This window comes from Brassica napus, chromosome C1 (genome assembly GCF_020379485.1).
Source record: "Brassica napus cultivar Da-Ae chromosome C1, Da-Ae, whole genome shotgun sequence".
NCBI classification, from domain to species: Eukaryota; Viridiplantae; Streptophyta; class Magnoliopsida; order Brassicales; family Brassicaceae; genus Brassica; species Brassica napus.
This window is the reverse complement of record NC_063444.1, coordinates 42314645-42330440: the sequence shown is the minus strand read 5'-3', so window position 1 is coordinate 42330440 and position 15796 is coordinate 42314645. Positions and strand designations below refer to the sequence as shown.

Here is a 15796-nt window from a genome sequence, read left to right as displayed (position 1 = left end):
CTTATATAAGTGTCTCTTAGGTATAAGCATTTGACCAGGATCCAAAAAACTGAACCGAAACTAACACGAAATACATGTTCGGATCCGGGATCAAGCAAACTTTGGGTTTTGTTTTTGGACCCGCATGTCTCTATTTGAGTCCAGGTACCCAAAGTACCGGAAATATTTTGTGTATATTATGTATATTTTGTTATTTCAGATATGTTTTCAATATTATAGAATTTTTGAAAATTTTGATTTGGATATTTGGTTATAGTTTCGGGTTTCAGTAAAATTCAAAATTATATTTCGGGTATTCAAATAAAATTTTGGATATTTTTGGTTACTCGAGTAAAATTTTGGGCTTTTAGATATTTGAATATTTTCATGTATTTATTTGGATTTTTGTATTTTGGTTTTTCTGGATTTTGGATACTTTGAATCTTTTCTGGGTCTAAATACCCGAAATGACCCATTATCTACCAAAATTACATGTACTTGAATTATAGACTCAAACTGACACAGACCAAAAAGAACCGACCCAAACCCAATATAGACCTACTTAATATTAAGTAATAAAATATTTAAGAGAAGAAGTGTATCACATGAAATAAGGAGAAATAATAGGAATCATTTAAAATATTTACAATTTTCTATGGTGAAAGTAACTAATGGCAGAAAAAAATAATAATAGATAGTTGATTTTTATAATGATTTTCTTTTAATAGTATAGATAAAGTTGAATAAATTATTTGATTTTTGATTCTTTAATTTTGGATGAACCTTTTACTATATCATTAAAGAAAATAGTGATAAAAAACTAAAATATATTGTTATAATTCAATATTATTTTCTTTTAATTAGTGTTAATCTATTTTCAATTTATCTATTTTCTTTTATTTTAGATTAAAAGTTAATTTTATAATAATAATTATTTAATTATTTGTTTATTTTTACCCAAAGTCCTAGTTTGGTATAAAATTAGTTAAATATTTTTGAGAAGAATCTATGGTGTTTGTTGGTTAAATTTTTAATTTTGAGATTTGAAAGCTATGTTCTAGGTTGTTTGATTAATGATTTTTGTTTGTTAATGATGTAGGGAGAAGAAGAAAAACCAGAAGTTATAGACCTTGTTTGGGAATAGAAATCATTGCTATCGTATATAGAAATATAATCTATTTGATGTGTAATATTATTAACTGTATATGAATCGGTACTTATTTGATGTGTTCTTATACTATTAAATATGTAAATGTATATGAACCTCGTGGGAACATAAGTGATTGCTAGTCATTCACATACTTATAAAGGGTATTTATTTAATGTGTTATACTATTAAATGTACAGTAAGACCTCTATAAATTAATAATTTTGAGATTTTAAAATTTTATTAATTTATATAGATATTAATTTATAAAAGTTTTCTTTTCTAGATTTTTTTCTATTTTTTATTTATAAAATAAAAAAATATTTAATTTGATCGTATATACATTATTTAAATTTTAGGAATCTGAGTTTCATATTGTTTTATTATCTTATTTGGTATATATTTTACGTTTCATAGAACTGTTATATAGTTTTCGATATAACTTTACTAAATATTAGCAAAATTTATTAAAATGTTAAGAAAAATATATGTATTTTCATTGTGAATATAAAACTAACAATATAATACTTAGTTTGTATTTATATAAAAATTTAAGTATAGATAGATTATTAATTTATGATTTTAATGGAACTATATATATTTACATGAGAGTTCTAAAAATATTATTATCTTATTATTTTATCGATTTGTGTTATATTTTACATCGGCCCAAACTGAGTAAAATTTATTAATTTATAGAGATTATTAATTTATCGAATATTAATTTAAAGAGATTTTACTGTTTATGAATCGGTAACAACATTAATATAGTTAGAGACAATTAGGGAAATATTAGATATGACCAAAAATAATTAGTTAACTAGAGTATTGATCCGTGCGGATGCGCGGATATTATTTTTGTTTTCTAACAGATAATATTATGAAGTATTGTCTTTGTTCTAAGAGCATCTCTGGTGTAAAACTCTATTTTTCCTCTAAAATTGAGTAAAAGTGAATATGAAGTAAAAATGCTCCAATCCTATTCAATTTTTCACTCTATAATGGAGTGATGAACAAACAAAAAATAGATTACTTTATTTATGGAGTAAACTCTATTATAGAGTGAGATATGAAGTTGGGTTAGTGATGTTAGGAGTTTTCAAGGCTCCTAAGACAAATGTTGTAGTATAAATGATTGTCGAACCAATTCTAAGGGAATTCGAAGCAATGAGAATGCAAGTACTCACTCAATCTAAGTGCAACCAGTGATTTCAAATGATTTCTAAGCTAATGAATAAAGCTAATTCAGTTTCAGAATAATAAAAGCGGTAAATGAGTTGATTTTCTTAACTAAGGAAAATGAGAACTCATGGGCATAGGAATTAGACCGATCAAGTTTCGAACTAATGATGGCAGACGAACAATCAAACTATCAACCTTAAGCTTAGACACGATTCTAAACAAACTCTATGTCTAGATGAATGTTCATTTACTAACACATTTCAAACAACAAATGTCTTTGGTTGAATAATATGGAAGCAATCATTACTAACAGGTCTAAGGCTATCTTAGCACTTCTAACAACAAATGTCTTTGGCAAAATATGCTAAAAGCTTAGAAGAGTTGTTTCAGGCATTTCATCGAACATTTTTTGGGTGGGAAATGCCTAAAGATCAACTTTTGAGAAGCTAACTCAGAAGATGCATTATGATTACTCTACTAGCAAGGTTTTGGAATGATCTACACTAAAACATCCTAGCTCTAACCTAATCACCCTTAATCTTCCTAATCCATGAATTCAAATGGTGATTACTCACTACTCTTCATGATTCCTCTTAAACCCATTTTGGATTTCAGATTAATCATACAGAGGGATACAACAATGAATTGGAAACACAGAATTGCAATAACTAGATGAACAAAAATGATTCAAGAGATGAACTTTCCAAAGGTTTTTTTTTCTTAAGAACCAAAAATAATCTGCCTGGTGGCTGCCAAAAATCCTTAAAACATAGGTTTAGAAAAGTAAAAACGTGTATAATGAAATGACCAAAAGGCCCTTAGAAAACATGAATTCGGCCAAACAAATAAATGCGGAGCGATCTCGGCACGTCGCTCCGACAAGTCGCTCCGGGCTTCGGGAGCGACCTCAGTGGGTCGCTCTGAGAGGTCGCTCCGGCTCCATTGTGTTGTCGTCACGCGATAGAAATGCGAGCGACCTCGGGGTGTCACTCTGGCCAAGTCGCTCTGGGCTTCGAGAGCGACCTGGAGTGGTCGCTCTGATAGATCGCTCCGGGTCAGTTTTTGGCTTCCACCGGGATGAAATGGCGAGCGACTTCTCGGGGTCGCTCCAGCGAGGTCGCTCTGAGAGGTAGTTTGGAGCGACCTCATGGCGTCGCTCCGTGATGTCGCTCCCATGCTCTGCTCGTTCAATGATCACCTAGAACACTTCTTTTGAGCTCCAAATGCACTCAAATGCCTCAAGAACTTCATGTGGTACTCCGACACCTGATAAATACTCATGTATGCAAAATGCAACCTAAACGTGGCTAAATCCTAGTCTATATGATCAAAATGCACATTGGTGAATGGATAAGACAATGGAAATATGCAAGATATCAACTCCCCCAAACTTGTTCTTTTACTTGTCCACAAGTGAACTTTCTAGAACTCATAGGGAGAGAGGTTCGAAGGTGGGAGCTCATAGCCAAAAGAAACACAACTAGCACTCAATTCAACATCTAATCCAACATGAGCACACTCTCTTATTACACTCTAGCTTCTCTAGGCCTATCTCAACTCCTTTTGCCCTTATACTCATCATCAAGCATCCACACATTCAAATCAACCAACTCTCACATTCATTAAGCATAAAACATTAAGTGAATTCTTGCAAATGGTCAATTGGTCCAAATCATTTGGTTGAGTAAGGGAAGGCTTTTATTCAAGTGGGTCAAGAGGTTCAAAATCCATGATCTTTTAAAGTGGTTTACTCTCAAAACAAGTAGCCTTGACATTGCACATAATATATCTAAGAAAGGGACCAACTCATGCATACAATGCTCAATCTACATTGTTCTACCCTTTTCCCAAACATACAAGTTACACAATCACTTCCCAATGTCAAACCCAACTCTCATCTCTCACCAAAAGATCCCAAGAACACTTTGCACATAAAACTCTTTTCCTTTGAAATCTATAAAGGATTTTCTCAACTTGTAAACAAATCTTAGCTCTAAACAACTTTGCTAGCCCCTTTTTTTTTTTTTTTTTTTTCTCTTTTATATTCTTTTTTTTCGGGGGCCAAGACTTTTCATAAACTCGAACTAGACTTTTATCTATTAATTCCAATAAGATTGGCATAAAGGATGTGACAACTCAAGTGTGTATATCCATGACTCAGTACACAAGGGACCATAAGCAAGAAGCATTAAGTTCGTTCAGTTCAAACAAGGTTGTAGTTGGCTTCAAAGGTTGAGTTTCAGCAATCAACAAGTTTCAGGAAGAGTTTTCAAGGCTCGAAGCATACAAGTCTTTTTTGAGAGGTGCATAAGCTACTCAGGTGCAAAGTAATGTCCTTTACAAGGCATTTCAAATCATTGCTCCCAATGCAAGTAAATGCAACTTATATGCTCTAGACTCTCCTAGAAATGCAAATGATGCAAACTAAATGATTTTTTTTTTTTTTGTGTTTTTCAAAAAAAATTTCAAATTTTTTTTTATGCAAATAGGTATGCAATGCATGACTCAGTGAAACAACATAAAAGCAAACATGATCAAATACTTGGTACCTCCCCCAAACTTAAATGACACAGTCTCTGTGTTGTCAAGGAGAGAGAGATACCCAAAAAAGAGAAAACTAATATGCAAAAACGAAATGGTATATACAAGGGAAAGTAGAGAAGTACCTTCAAGGATAGTGAGTGGGGGCAGATGCCCCAGCATCGTCGTCGTCCGGTGGGAACGTGGTGTAGTAACCTCCATGTCCTGAGCTGTAGTCTCCATACCATTGTTGGCTCTGAACCTCTTCAATCTCGGCCTCATTTTCTGAAGAGGCTAGGGATGGAGACTTGTTTCCAGAGGTGGAAGGCTGAGTGGGTGGGTTCCTCCATTTTTGCTGGAGCTGTCTATCAGTGAGTGGGAAACCAAGATCAGTGGGCTGAGGTGGGGGCTGGGGGACTGATGTGTTCGCGAAGGCGAAGTCCGCTGACCTACATCCAGCTATTCCTCCTCTGGTCAAGACATCGGCCACCTTCTTCATGAACTTGGCTGAAGTCTTTGCTTGCTTCTTCACCGTCTTGCTCAGCGCCTTGCACTTGTCCTTCAGCTTTTCGATTGTTCTGTCTTGTGCCTTGTTCCATCGCTGAAGTCGGCCAATGTGGTCATGAGCGTCACGAAGCGCACCAGGGGGAAGGACTCCATCATGTGGCTTGAAGTAGTAGCGTGGAGGTCCATAGATGGGTACAGATTCTTCCCTAGGAGGTTCCGTGAAGTCGTGTCTCGTCGGAACACTCCTTTTCCTTGGTGCAGCAATGGGACCGAGAGACCCGTGTTCTCCAACAAAGTCTTCTTGGGATAAGTTGAAGCTGATAGCTCCAGGTCTCTCTAAGCTCGTCAGTCTCTGGTTTGGAAGAACCACTTCGACCGGCTTGCCCTTCAAGTAGTAGTGATAGACAAAGTCCTTCCCATACATCCCACTAAAATAGGTGGCAATCCTCAAGTAAGTGCCATCTATGAACTTAGGCCCTGCTGAGTCCTTTCCCAAAGGAACATTCAGAAATTGGAGCAGTGGTGTGATCATCCCCCCTATCCCAACCTTTGGGCGCGAGTCAGTGGTGTACCACGCCCAGTCTCTGTAGTGCTCGAGACGATTCACGAAGAAGCTGACCATCCCGAAGGAAGCATAGATGTCGTTGCTTGGAAGGGGCAACGTTCCAGGTGGGGCGTAGGGGCGGATAGCCGGGCAGAGCAGTCGCATGTCTTCCTCGGTGACATTACCAGCTTGCTTCCGTGGGTAGAACGCATGGACGAGCATCCTATGGAGGTAGCGTACAGACGGGTGCCGGATATGTGAGTTCTTATCAGCCCCGGTAGAGTGCTTGTTTCCAGTGATTAACTTCCAAAGCTGAGTGGGGAGGTTTTCACACTTGGGAAGGGAGTAGTCTGCCAAGTCTTGGAAACCCATGACTCTCCCAATGTCTTTGAAGTTCATGTTGTACTCTCTCCCATGTTGTAGTCTGCCAACGTTTATTTTGCCCCATCCTTGCCTCACGTGCGGAGCGTCATGGTAAGTGACCTCAAGGGAAGACAAGAACTGACAGGAGACATCCCAGTAGGCAGGGTAGGCCATGGTGAGGAGTTTGGGCATCTTCAGGTGCCCTAGCATTGCCTCAATATCAGAATCGAGACCCACCTCCTTCAGCAAATCAAGGTCAGCGAATCTGGTTGGAGTCCAAGTTACCCCATTCAGCAAATGATGATACAGCTCTTCCTCAGATGGAGTTTTCGCCTTGTCTCTATCATCAGCAACCTCCTTCTCCTTGGACATCTTGGCCCTCTTTGTAGGAGCCTGCTCATCTGCACCTTGATCGCCACTCTCCTCATCTGTGGCAACTGCTATACTCTTTCCTGCCCTCTTCTCTTTCTCCTTTGCTTTCTTTGCAGCCACGGTTTGCTGTCGAGAAGTCCTTTGTGTCCCAGAACCAGCTTGTTCCGAGGCTAAAGCCTTTCCTCTCAACGAAGACTCTTGTCTCTCAGGTTCTTGCCTCTCAGCATCCGACTTTTCCTTAGTTTTCTTAACCATTGTACCTGAGAAATACAAAACTTGGAAAGTGATAAGTGGATTGACTTTGCAAATGTAACCTTCAAGAGGCAACGTAAAGAATCACAATTCTCCAATCTTTTCATCATGTGAAAATTACAAGACAAGTAAAATTCAATAATCAAAGTAATTCTAGAATGAGAGGGTTCTCTAATCAAACCTTTCAACACCTTAACATACTAACTCACCCACTAACACACTCAATTAGGATCAATTTCGAAAAGCCCCATATCCATGAACCCTAATTTTGCCAAAGTTCAAATTAAGCTCAATTCCACCATCAATTCAACAACCCAACTTGATATATAAGCTTTCCCTAGTCTATTTTACCACAATCAAGCAAGAAAATGACCAAATTTCGATTTTCAAATTCTAGGGTTCATGTACCTACGAATTTTAATTTAAAAACACAATACCTTGCTTTGGATGAAAGTAAATGGGGAATGGGTGGTGAGGAATAGACTACAGGGGCGAAAGCTTGGATTTAGAAACAAGAACTAGGAGATTTGGGTGAGAATTGAGAAAGTTAGGAGATTTTTGGTGTGGGTTTGTTTGAGAGAGTATGAGTGTTTGTGAGAGGAAGGGAGAGAGAAAGAGATGAAGGTCGTGGGTCTGGGTAGGTCTAGGGTCGTTCGGTTAGGTTTAGGGCTGGTTAACTTGGATTAAACCGGACAAAATCGAAGAGGGACTTACCTGGACCGGCTCGGGAGCGACTTGAGGGTGTCGCTGCGAGAAGTTGCTCCCGGGTCGTTTTCTCACGTCGTGTGTTGACGAAAGGGCGAGCGACTAGGAGGTGTCGCTCTGAAGACGTCGCTCTGATCGATAGAATTGCGACCGACCTCACGTGGTCGCTGCGAGATGTCACTCCGAGAGCGACTCTCGAGCTCCGGACACCGAAAATGCGAGCGACCTCACGTGGTCGCTGCGAGACGTCGCTCCGAGAGCGACTCTCGAGCTCCAGACACCGAAAATGCGAGCGACTTGGACCAGTCGCTCTGATCACGTCGCTCCCAGCTGGAGCGACCTCGTGGCGTCGCTGCGGAACCTCACTCCCACGCTCGATTCTTTGCCTTGACCGGATCGATGAACCACCTGAACACTACTTCAACACTTTTCCTTTTTTTTTTTATGAAATATGATGAAAATGAAAATACCAATGCAATATGTACAAGGATACGCATGGGACTTCCTCCCAAGTGAGCTTGTTTTAAGTCTCTAGCTTGACTTTGCCTCCTTTTGGATTAGGCTGGGGTAGGATCAGACAGTGGAGTTGAAACTCCATCTTCCTCAGGTGCATCTGCCATGTAGAGCTTAACCCTTTGCCCATTGACTGTGAAGTCTCTTCCATCAGTACTCCACAAAACTATTGCTCCATATGGCTTAACCTCTTTGACCTTGAAAGGGCCGGACCACCTTGACTTAAGCTTTCCTGGAAACAACTTCAATCTTGAGTTGTAGAGAAGAACTTGATCTCCTTCTTTAAACTCTTTCTTTAGGATATTCTTGTCATGGAAAGCTTTAGTCTTCTCCTTGTAGATCCTTGAGTTTTCAAAGGCATCCATTCTTATCTCATCAAGCTCATGTAGCTGAAAAAGCCTTTTCTCCTTGGCACTCTTGATGTCAAAGTTCAGCAACTTTACTGTCCAAAGTGCCTTGTACTCAAGCTCCACTGGCAGATGGCAAGCTTTCCCGTACACTAGGTTGAAAGGTGTGGTCCCAGAGGTGTTTTGTAAGCTGTCCTATAAGCCCAAAGAGCATCATCAAGCTTAACTGACCAATCCTTCCTTGTAATCCCCACAATCTTCTCGAAAATGGACTTGATCTCTCTCTGTTAGAAATCTCAACTTGACCACTTGTTTGAGGATGGTAAGGAGTTGCCACCTTGTGCTTAACACCGTTCTTCCTGAGAAGTTCCTCAAGCAGATTGTTGATGAAATGAGACCCTCCATCACTGATTACAACTCTTGGAACTCCGAACCTTGGTAAGATGGTGCTCTTGAACCTCTTGATTACCACTCTTGCATCATTGGTGGGACTTGCAATAGCTTCCACCCATTTTGAGACATAATCAACAGCTACCAGGATGTACTTGTTGCCATGTGATGATAGAAATGGCCTCGTGAAGTCAATACCCCACACATCAAACACTTCAACTTCAAAGATTGGATTCTGAGGCATCTCATTCCTCTTGGTGATGTTTCCCCTCCTTTGGCATGAATCACACCTTGAAACAAAGTCTTGTGTGTCCTTGAACATGTGTGGCCACCAGAATCCAGCTTGTAACACCTTAGCAACAGTCTTGAAGGTAGCAAAGTGGCCTCCATAAGATGATCCATGACACTGTGTAAGGATCCCATCAATCTCCTCATTAGCAACCACTCTCCTATAAAGTTGATCTTTGCAGAGAATGTAGAGGTAGGGCTCATCCCAGTAGTATCTCTTCATATCCTTGTAGAACTTCTTCTTGGCATAACCCACAAGATTCAAAGGCTCTTTTCCTGTGGCTAGGTAATTCACCAAATCAGCATACCAAGGTTCTTTCTCTTATGTTGCCTTGACTTCTTCAAGCTTCCTTCCAGTCTCACAAACTGCTATCACTGCTCCAATAGCCATGATCTGTTCCTCAGGGAGTCCTTCATCAATTGGAATGCCACACTCCACTCTCAGCCTGGACAAGTGATCAGCTACACCATTCTCAACTTCTGGCTTGTCCTTGATCTCTAAATCAAACTCTTGCAGCAAAAGAATCCATCTCAAAAGCCTGGGCTTTGCATCCTTCTTCGCCAAAAGGTATCTCAACGCAGCATGATCTGTGTAGACAATGACTTTAGATCCCACCAAGTAGCTTATGAACTTCTCAAAGGCAAAAACAATGCTCTCCATCTCCTTCTTCTTTGCAGCCACAACATCTTTCAGGAACTTGCTATATTGAGGAATCAGCATGAAAGCATCAATGATGGGCATTGTGACTTGAACTTCACTCATTTGCTTCTCAAATAGAGCTTTGTACTTCTCTAGCAGCTGCCTCTTGAATCTACCAGGGAATGGTAGTTTGGGTTCATAGGGAGGAGGAACAAAAGAATTCTCACTTGCTGGAGCAACAACTTCACCATCTTTCACTGTTTTCTTCTCTTCCCCAACCTTTCCTTTACCTTTTGCTTCCACAATCTTCTCCAAGATTTCATCATTGATTTTCTCATCAACAATCACCACTTCATCATCTATGTTGATGGCAACCCCCTCACCTTGTTTCTCAGCATCCTTGGTGAGAGCTTTCTGAGGTAACTCCTTACCACTCCTGAGTGTGATAGCTTTCATGGTCTCCTTGGGGTTTTGCTCAGATTTTCCAGGTAAAGAACCTTGTTGGCGATTTTGTTGAGTGTTCATGGCAGCAAACTGGTTCTCCAAGGTTCTGAACTTGTTGTTGAGCTCATTGTAGCTTCCATCAATCTTTGAGTGAAGGTTCTTCAACTCATAGCCAACATGCTTCTCATTTCTTGTTTGAGACTCCAAGATTTGTTTTAGTAGGGCATCAGTGTGCTGCTGACTTGAGGAGTAGAGGTAGAAGTAGTAGGTTGTTGTTGGGCAGGTTGTTGTCCTTTGTTGTGGAAACCAGGAGGAGGGTTTTGTTGAGGCTGATAGCTGCCTTACTGGTTGTTCCGAGGCTGATAACCACTATGTTGGTTGTTGGAGTAAGATCTCTGTTGGTAGTTGTTGTACTGAAAGTTTGGCTATTTCTTGTACCAGCTACCATTGTTGTTGATGAAGCACAGCTCTTCTTGCCCTTCCAAACCATCAACTTCCTGGACAACAGGTGTGGCTTCTTGGTTTGGGTTACCAACAAAGTGCAGCTGCTCCTGGGTGGTCTTATCAGCAATGAGAATATCAATCTTATCCTGGAGAGCCTTTAACTCCTTCCTCGTCTGCTTGTCATCTGTTCTACTGCCTCTGTCGTGGTCTCCACTGTAGACTGCATCACTCTTGACCATGTTGTCTACCAGCTGCTCTGCATCCTCCTTTGTTCTTCCCAAGAAGAACCCATTGCCAGCTGTATCCAATCTGGCTCTGTACTTAGGAAGAGCTCCTCTGTAGAATGTGCTCAGCAGGCTTTCCTTAGAGAATCCATGATGAGGGCATTGAGCTTGGTAGCCTTTGAATCTCTCTCAGGCTTCACTGAATCCTTCCAAGCCTTTCTGTTGAAAGCTGGAGATCTCATTTCTCATCTTAGCAGTTCTTGAAATAAAGAAGAACTTCTCCAAGAAAGCTTTCTTGCAGTCATCCCAAGTGGTGATAGAGTCGCTTGGTAGAGACTTCTCCCACTGTCGTGCCTTATCCCCCAAAGAGAAAGGGAATAACTTCAGCTTTAAGGCATCCTCAGACACACCATTGGTTTTTGACAACCCACAGTAGCTGTCAAACCTGTCCAAGTGATCAAATGGGTCCTCTAGAGCCAAGCCATGATACTTGTTGTTCTCGATCACATTGAGGAGTCCTGATTTGATCTCAAAGTTGTTGGCTGCTACAGCTGGTGCTCGGATTCCCAATCTATGACCATGAATGTTGGGGCGGTCATAAGTGCCAATGGATCGAGCTGCTCGTTGTTGGTTTTGTGGAACGTTGTTGGCATCATTTTGAGGTATGTCTCCCATATCAGTATCCAATCTCTGCAAGTGAGCATGTTGCTCTTCTTCTCTTCTCTTTCTAGCACACTCTCTCTCTAAAGTTCTGATGTCTGCGGCTCTTGGAACTAGGTTTGATGGACCCCTTCTCCTCAAGTTCATACACCTGTAAATTAAAGGGAGGTGAAGAAGGAGAATCAGTAACAAAAAAAATAAAAATGACTTAGTCTCAAGCAAGGGACTAATTCTCAATGTTCAAATCTACTCAGAATTTGGCAACGGCGCCAATTTGATGTTAGGAGTTTTCAAGGCTCCTAAGACAAATGTTGTAGTATAAATGATTGTCGATTCTAAGGGAATTTGAAACAATGAGAATGCAAGTACTCACTCAATCTAAGTACAACCAGTGATTTCAAATGATTTCTAAGCTAATGAATAAAGCTAATTCAGTTTCAGAATAATAAAAGCGGTAAATGAGTTGACTTTCTTAACTAAGGAAAATGAGAACTCATGGGCATAGGAATTAGACCTTGGGTGATCAAGTTTCGAACTAAGGATGGCAGACGAACAATCAAACTATCAACCTTAAGCTTAGACACAATTCTAAACAAACTCTATGTCTAGATGAATGTTCATTTACTAACACATTTCAAACAACAAATGTCTTTGGTTGAATAATATGGAAGCAATCATTACTAACAGGTCTAAGGCTATCTTAGCACTTCTAACAACAAATGTCTTTGGGAAAATATGCTAAAAGCTTAGAAGAGTTGTTTCAGTTATTTCATCGAACACCTTTTGGGTGGGAAATGCCTAAAGATCAACTTTTGAGAAACTAACTCAGAAGATGCATTATGATTACTCTACTAGCAAGGTTTTGGAATGATCTACACTAAAACATCCTAGCTCTAACCTAATCACCCTTAATCTTCCTAACCCATGAATTCAAATGGTGATTATTCACTACTCTTCATGATTCCTCTTAAACCCATTTTGGATTTCAGATTAATCATACAGAGGGATACAACAATGAATTGGAAACACAGAATTGCAATAACTAGATGAACAAAAATGATTCAAGAGATGAACTTTCCAAAGGATTTTTTTTCTTAAGAACCAAAGATAATCTGCCTGGTGGCTGCCAAAAATCCTTAAAACATAGGTTTAGAAAAGTAAAACCGTGCATAATGAAATGACCAAAAGGCCCTTAGAAAACATGAATTCGGCCAAACAAATAGACGCGGAGCGATCTCGGCACGTCGCTCCGACAAGTCACTACGGGCTTCGGGAGCGACCTTAGTTGGTCGCTCTGAGAGGTCGCTCCTGCTCCATTGTGTTGTCGTCACGCGATAGAAATGCGAGCGACCTCGGGGTGTCACTCTGGCCAAGTCGCTATGGGCTTCGGGAGCGACCTGGAGTGGTCGCTCTGATAGGTCGCTTCGGGTCAGTTTTCGGCTTCCACCGGGATGAAATGGCGAGCGACTTCTCGGGGTCGCTCCAGCGAGGTCGCTCTGAGAGGTAGTTTGGAGCGACCTCATGGCGTCACTCCATGATGTCGCTCCCATGCTCTGCTCGTCCAATGATCACCTAGAACACTTCTTTTGAGCTCCAAATGCACCCAAATGCCTCCAAGAACTCCATGTGGTACTCCAACACCTGATAAAGACTCATGTATGCAAAATGCAACCTAAACGTGGCTAAATCCTAGTCTATATGATCAAAATGCACATTGATAAATGGATAAGACAATGGAAATATGCAAGATATCAGTTAGAGCATTCTTTACTTCATATTCACTTTTACTTCATTTTAGAGGAAAACATGGAGTGGGTATTGAGATGCCATGGCATGTTCTTTGACTTGGCAAACTCACTCACAATTTCTCCTTTAATTTATCTGCACATTTTAGATGACAATCAAAATGAAGAATTTATGTAAAAGGTTATGAAATCACTTGTTTGAGCACAAACCACTGTCAAAAGTTTTTTTTTTAAATTCCTAATAGTTCTTGTCTGAGCACTACAAGAAAACACGGGCATAACGACTGCAAAATCAGTCGTTAAATTGTCGTAATATGTAGTTTACGACGAACTCACTACGAAATCAAAATCGTTGTTAGGGGCTCGTCGTAATGGACAGTTCGTCGTAAAGGGGACGTAACACTCACGACTGACACATGTCGTCGTAATATAGTCGTACTATAATTCGTCGTAAAAGAGACGTATCTTTACGTCCTTTTGTTTAGTCGTTTATTGGACGTAATGATTTGAAGTTATGTCGTCATAACATTAACAACGAATGAACATCGACAGTAGTTGTTAAACGGTCGTAATATTTACAACTATATTAAATCGCATGTCGATGTTAATTGGTTGTAATATTTACAACCAGATAACGTCGTAGGTATATATATTAATTTTAAATTAAAAATATTAAATATTAAAAATTTAGATAAAATTCTTAAAAGTTTTAAATTTAGAAAATTTTAAAGAAAAAAATATATATCATAAAACATTATCCAAAATGTTATAATATTCAAAATATTAATACATAACCGAAATAAAATCTAATTATTAAGTTTGATGTCGTCGAAGATTTCGGCACTGCGGTGAGCGGCCCATTCCTCCAACTCTGCCTGCTCTTCTGGAGTAGGATAGGGATTAATGGTCGGACGTACATTTTGTCACATCGCTGCAAGAGCCGGGTTTTTCTCTGCAAGAACATCGAACATTCCCGTGATGGACCTAATGTGGGTTCTGTTGGCCTGGTTGTCAGCCCGGAGCTCCGAAATGACCTGGTTGGCAGACGTCAAATCTGTCCGGAGCTACGAATCGTCATGCATTCTCGCCGCATATTCAGCTCTCGCCCTCGGGACATCGTTAACCGTACTGATCCCGACCATCCGTCCCCTTTTCTTCGGGACAATCTTCAATTAATGAAATGAATATTAGTACATATATAAAACTGAATAATTAAAATGTATATAAAATATATTAAAAAGATTGAAAATTATACTTGTTCAAAAATTTTGTCTTGTTCAACGGTAGACAACTGAACCAGTTCAGCTTCGGGATTTTGTTGGGAGAGTTGTGTGTGGACCTCCTGTATCCGAGTCTCGACATCGGTGTAGATCCTTTCTGCTTCAGGATGCACAAATGTCCCATAAGAATGCTGATGTGTCGTCTTGTAAAGCCGGGAAAGAGATTGTGGTGCTCCTTCTTGAGCCGCCTACAAAAAAAAATAAATTAATTAATTTCATGCATTCAAAAAAATTATATAACTAATTAATAATTTTTTTAATTGAATAAAGTTAGAAGACTTACAATTTGAAGGCCTTTCGCGGCGTGTGGGATCTGTCCGGAAGTATGGGCTATGGGCAAATTGCCATGAGCATCACGAGTCATCCTAGACGCGAAGCACTTGAGAGACTTCCGAACAGATTTAGGCAAATTCCAATAAGCCTTTAAGCCCTTCCAAACGTCATCGCTGATGTAGAGGGATTGTGACCTATCCCCTAAAACTCTCCACTTCTCCTTCCAATCCGCAACATTGTTTTTTAGACGAGCCATCGCCTTCTCGTTGAACGCTTCCTTCACCGTCTCATTAACAGCAATAGACCAATTATATTGTTGCTACAAAAAAAAGTTTAAATTAAAAATAATTAAATAAATTTCGAAATAAATGTACTTAATTAAAGAATTAAAATTTTAATTACCGAAAAGCACTTGTACCACGTCCTCCGTACGTGGTCCGGTGTAAGAGTCCAGTTCGGATGCGCTTCTCGAAAGTTTGCCTTGATGATTCCTGAAACACTCCGTCCAAGACAATTGTCTGTCTTAATCCTACAAAAATTACAAGAATTTATGAGACTGATATAATTAAAAATAATTAAATTTTTAATAATTAAAAATATATTTAAAATTACCATAAAGTGTTAGGTGGTCGATTTGGGTCGATGATGGGTAAACCTTCTCGTCCCGGCATCTGGAGGAGGTCTTCCACCGTATATCGAGCATATGGAGCATTTGGTGGCACCATCAAATCCGGATGGAGAGCTGGAGGAGCCGAAGAAGCTTCGGGAGCTGGGGCAGGTGGAGGCTGTTGTGGTGCTGACTGCTGTGGAGGAGGCTGCTGTGGTGCAGACTGCTGTGGAGGAGGCTGGTCATACTGAGGATGGAAATCAGGTAATCCGCCTCATACTAAAGATAGTATGGTGGAGGCTCATACTGCGCATGAAGCACATACTCCTGTGTGGATGATCTTCTCTAAAATTGGCTCTCAGGGACATGC

The 15796-nt window shown here is 39.9% G+C and overlaps 1 non-coding gene across 1 annotated transcript; it reads left to right on the top strand.

Moving 5' to 3' along the window:
• The first annotated feature begins 11006 nt into the window (after window positions 1-11006).
• On the top strand, window positions 11007-11113 carry LOC125581080. The gene has a single exon (XR_007318791.1). It is a non-coding gene; the product is annotated as a small nucleolar RNA R71 (small nucleolar RNA).
• Window positions 11114-15796: the final 4683 nt, after the last annotated feature.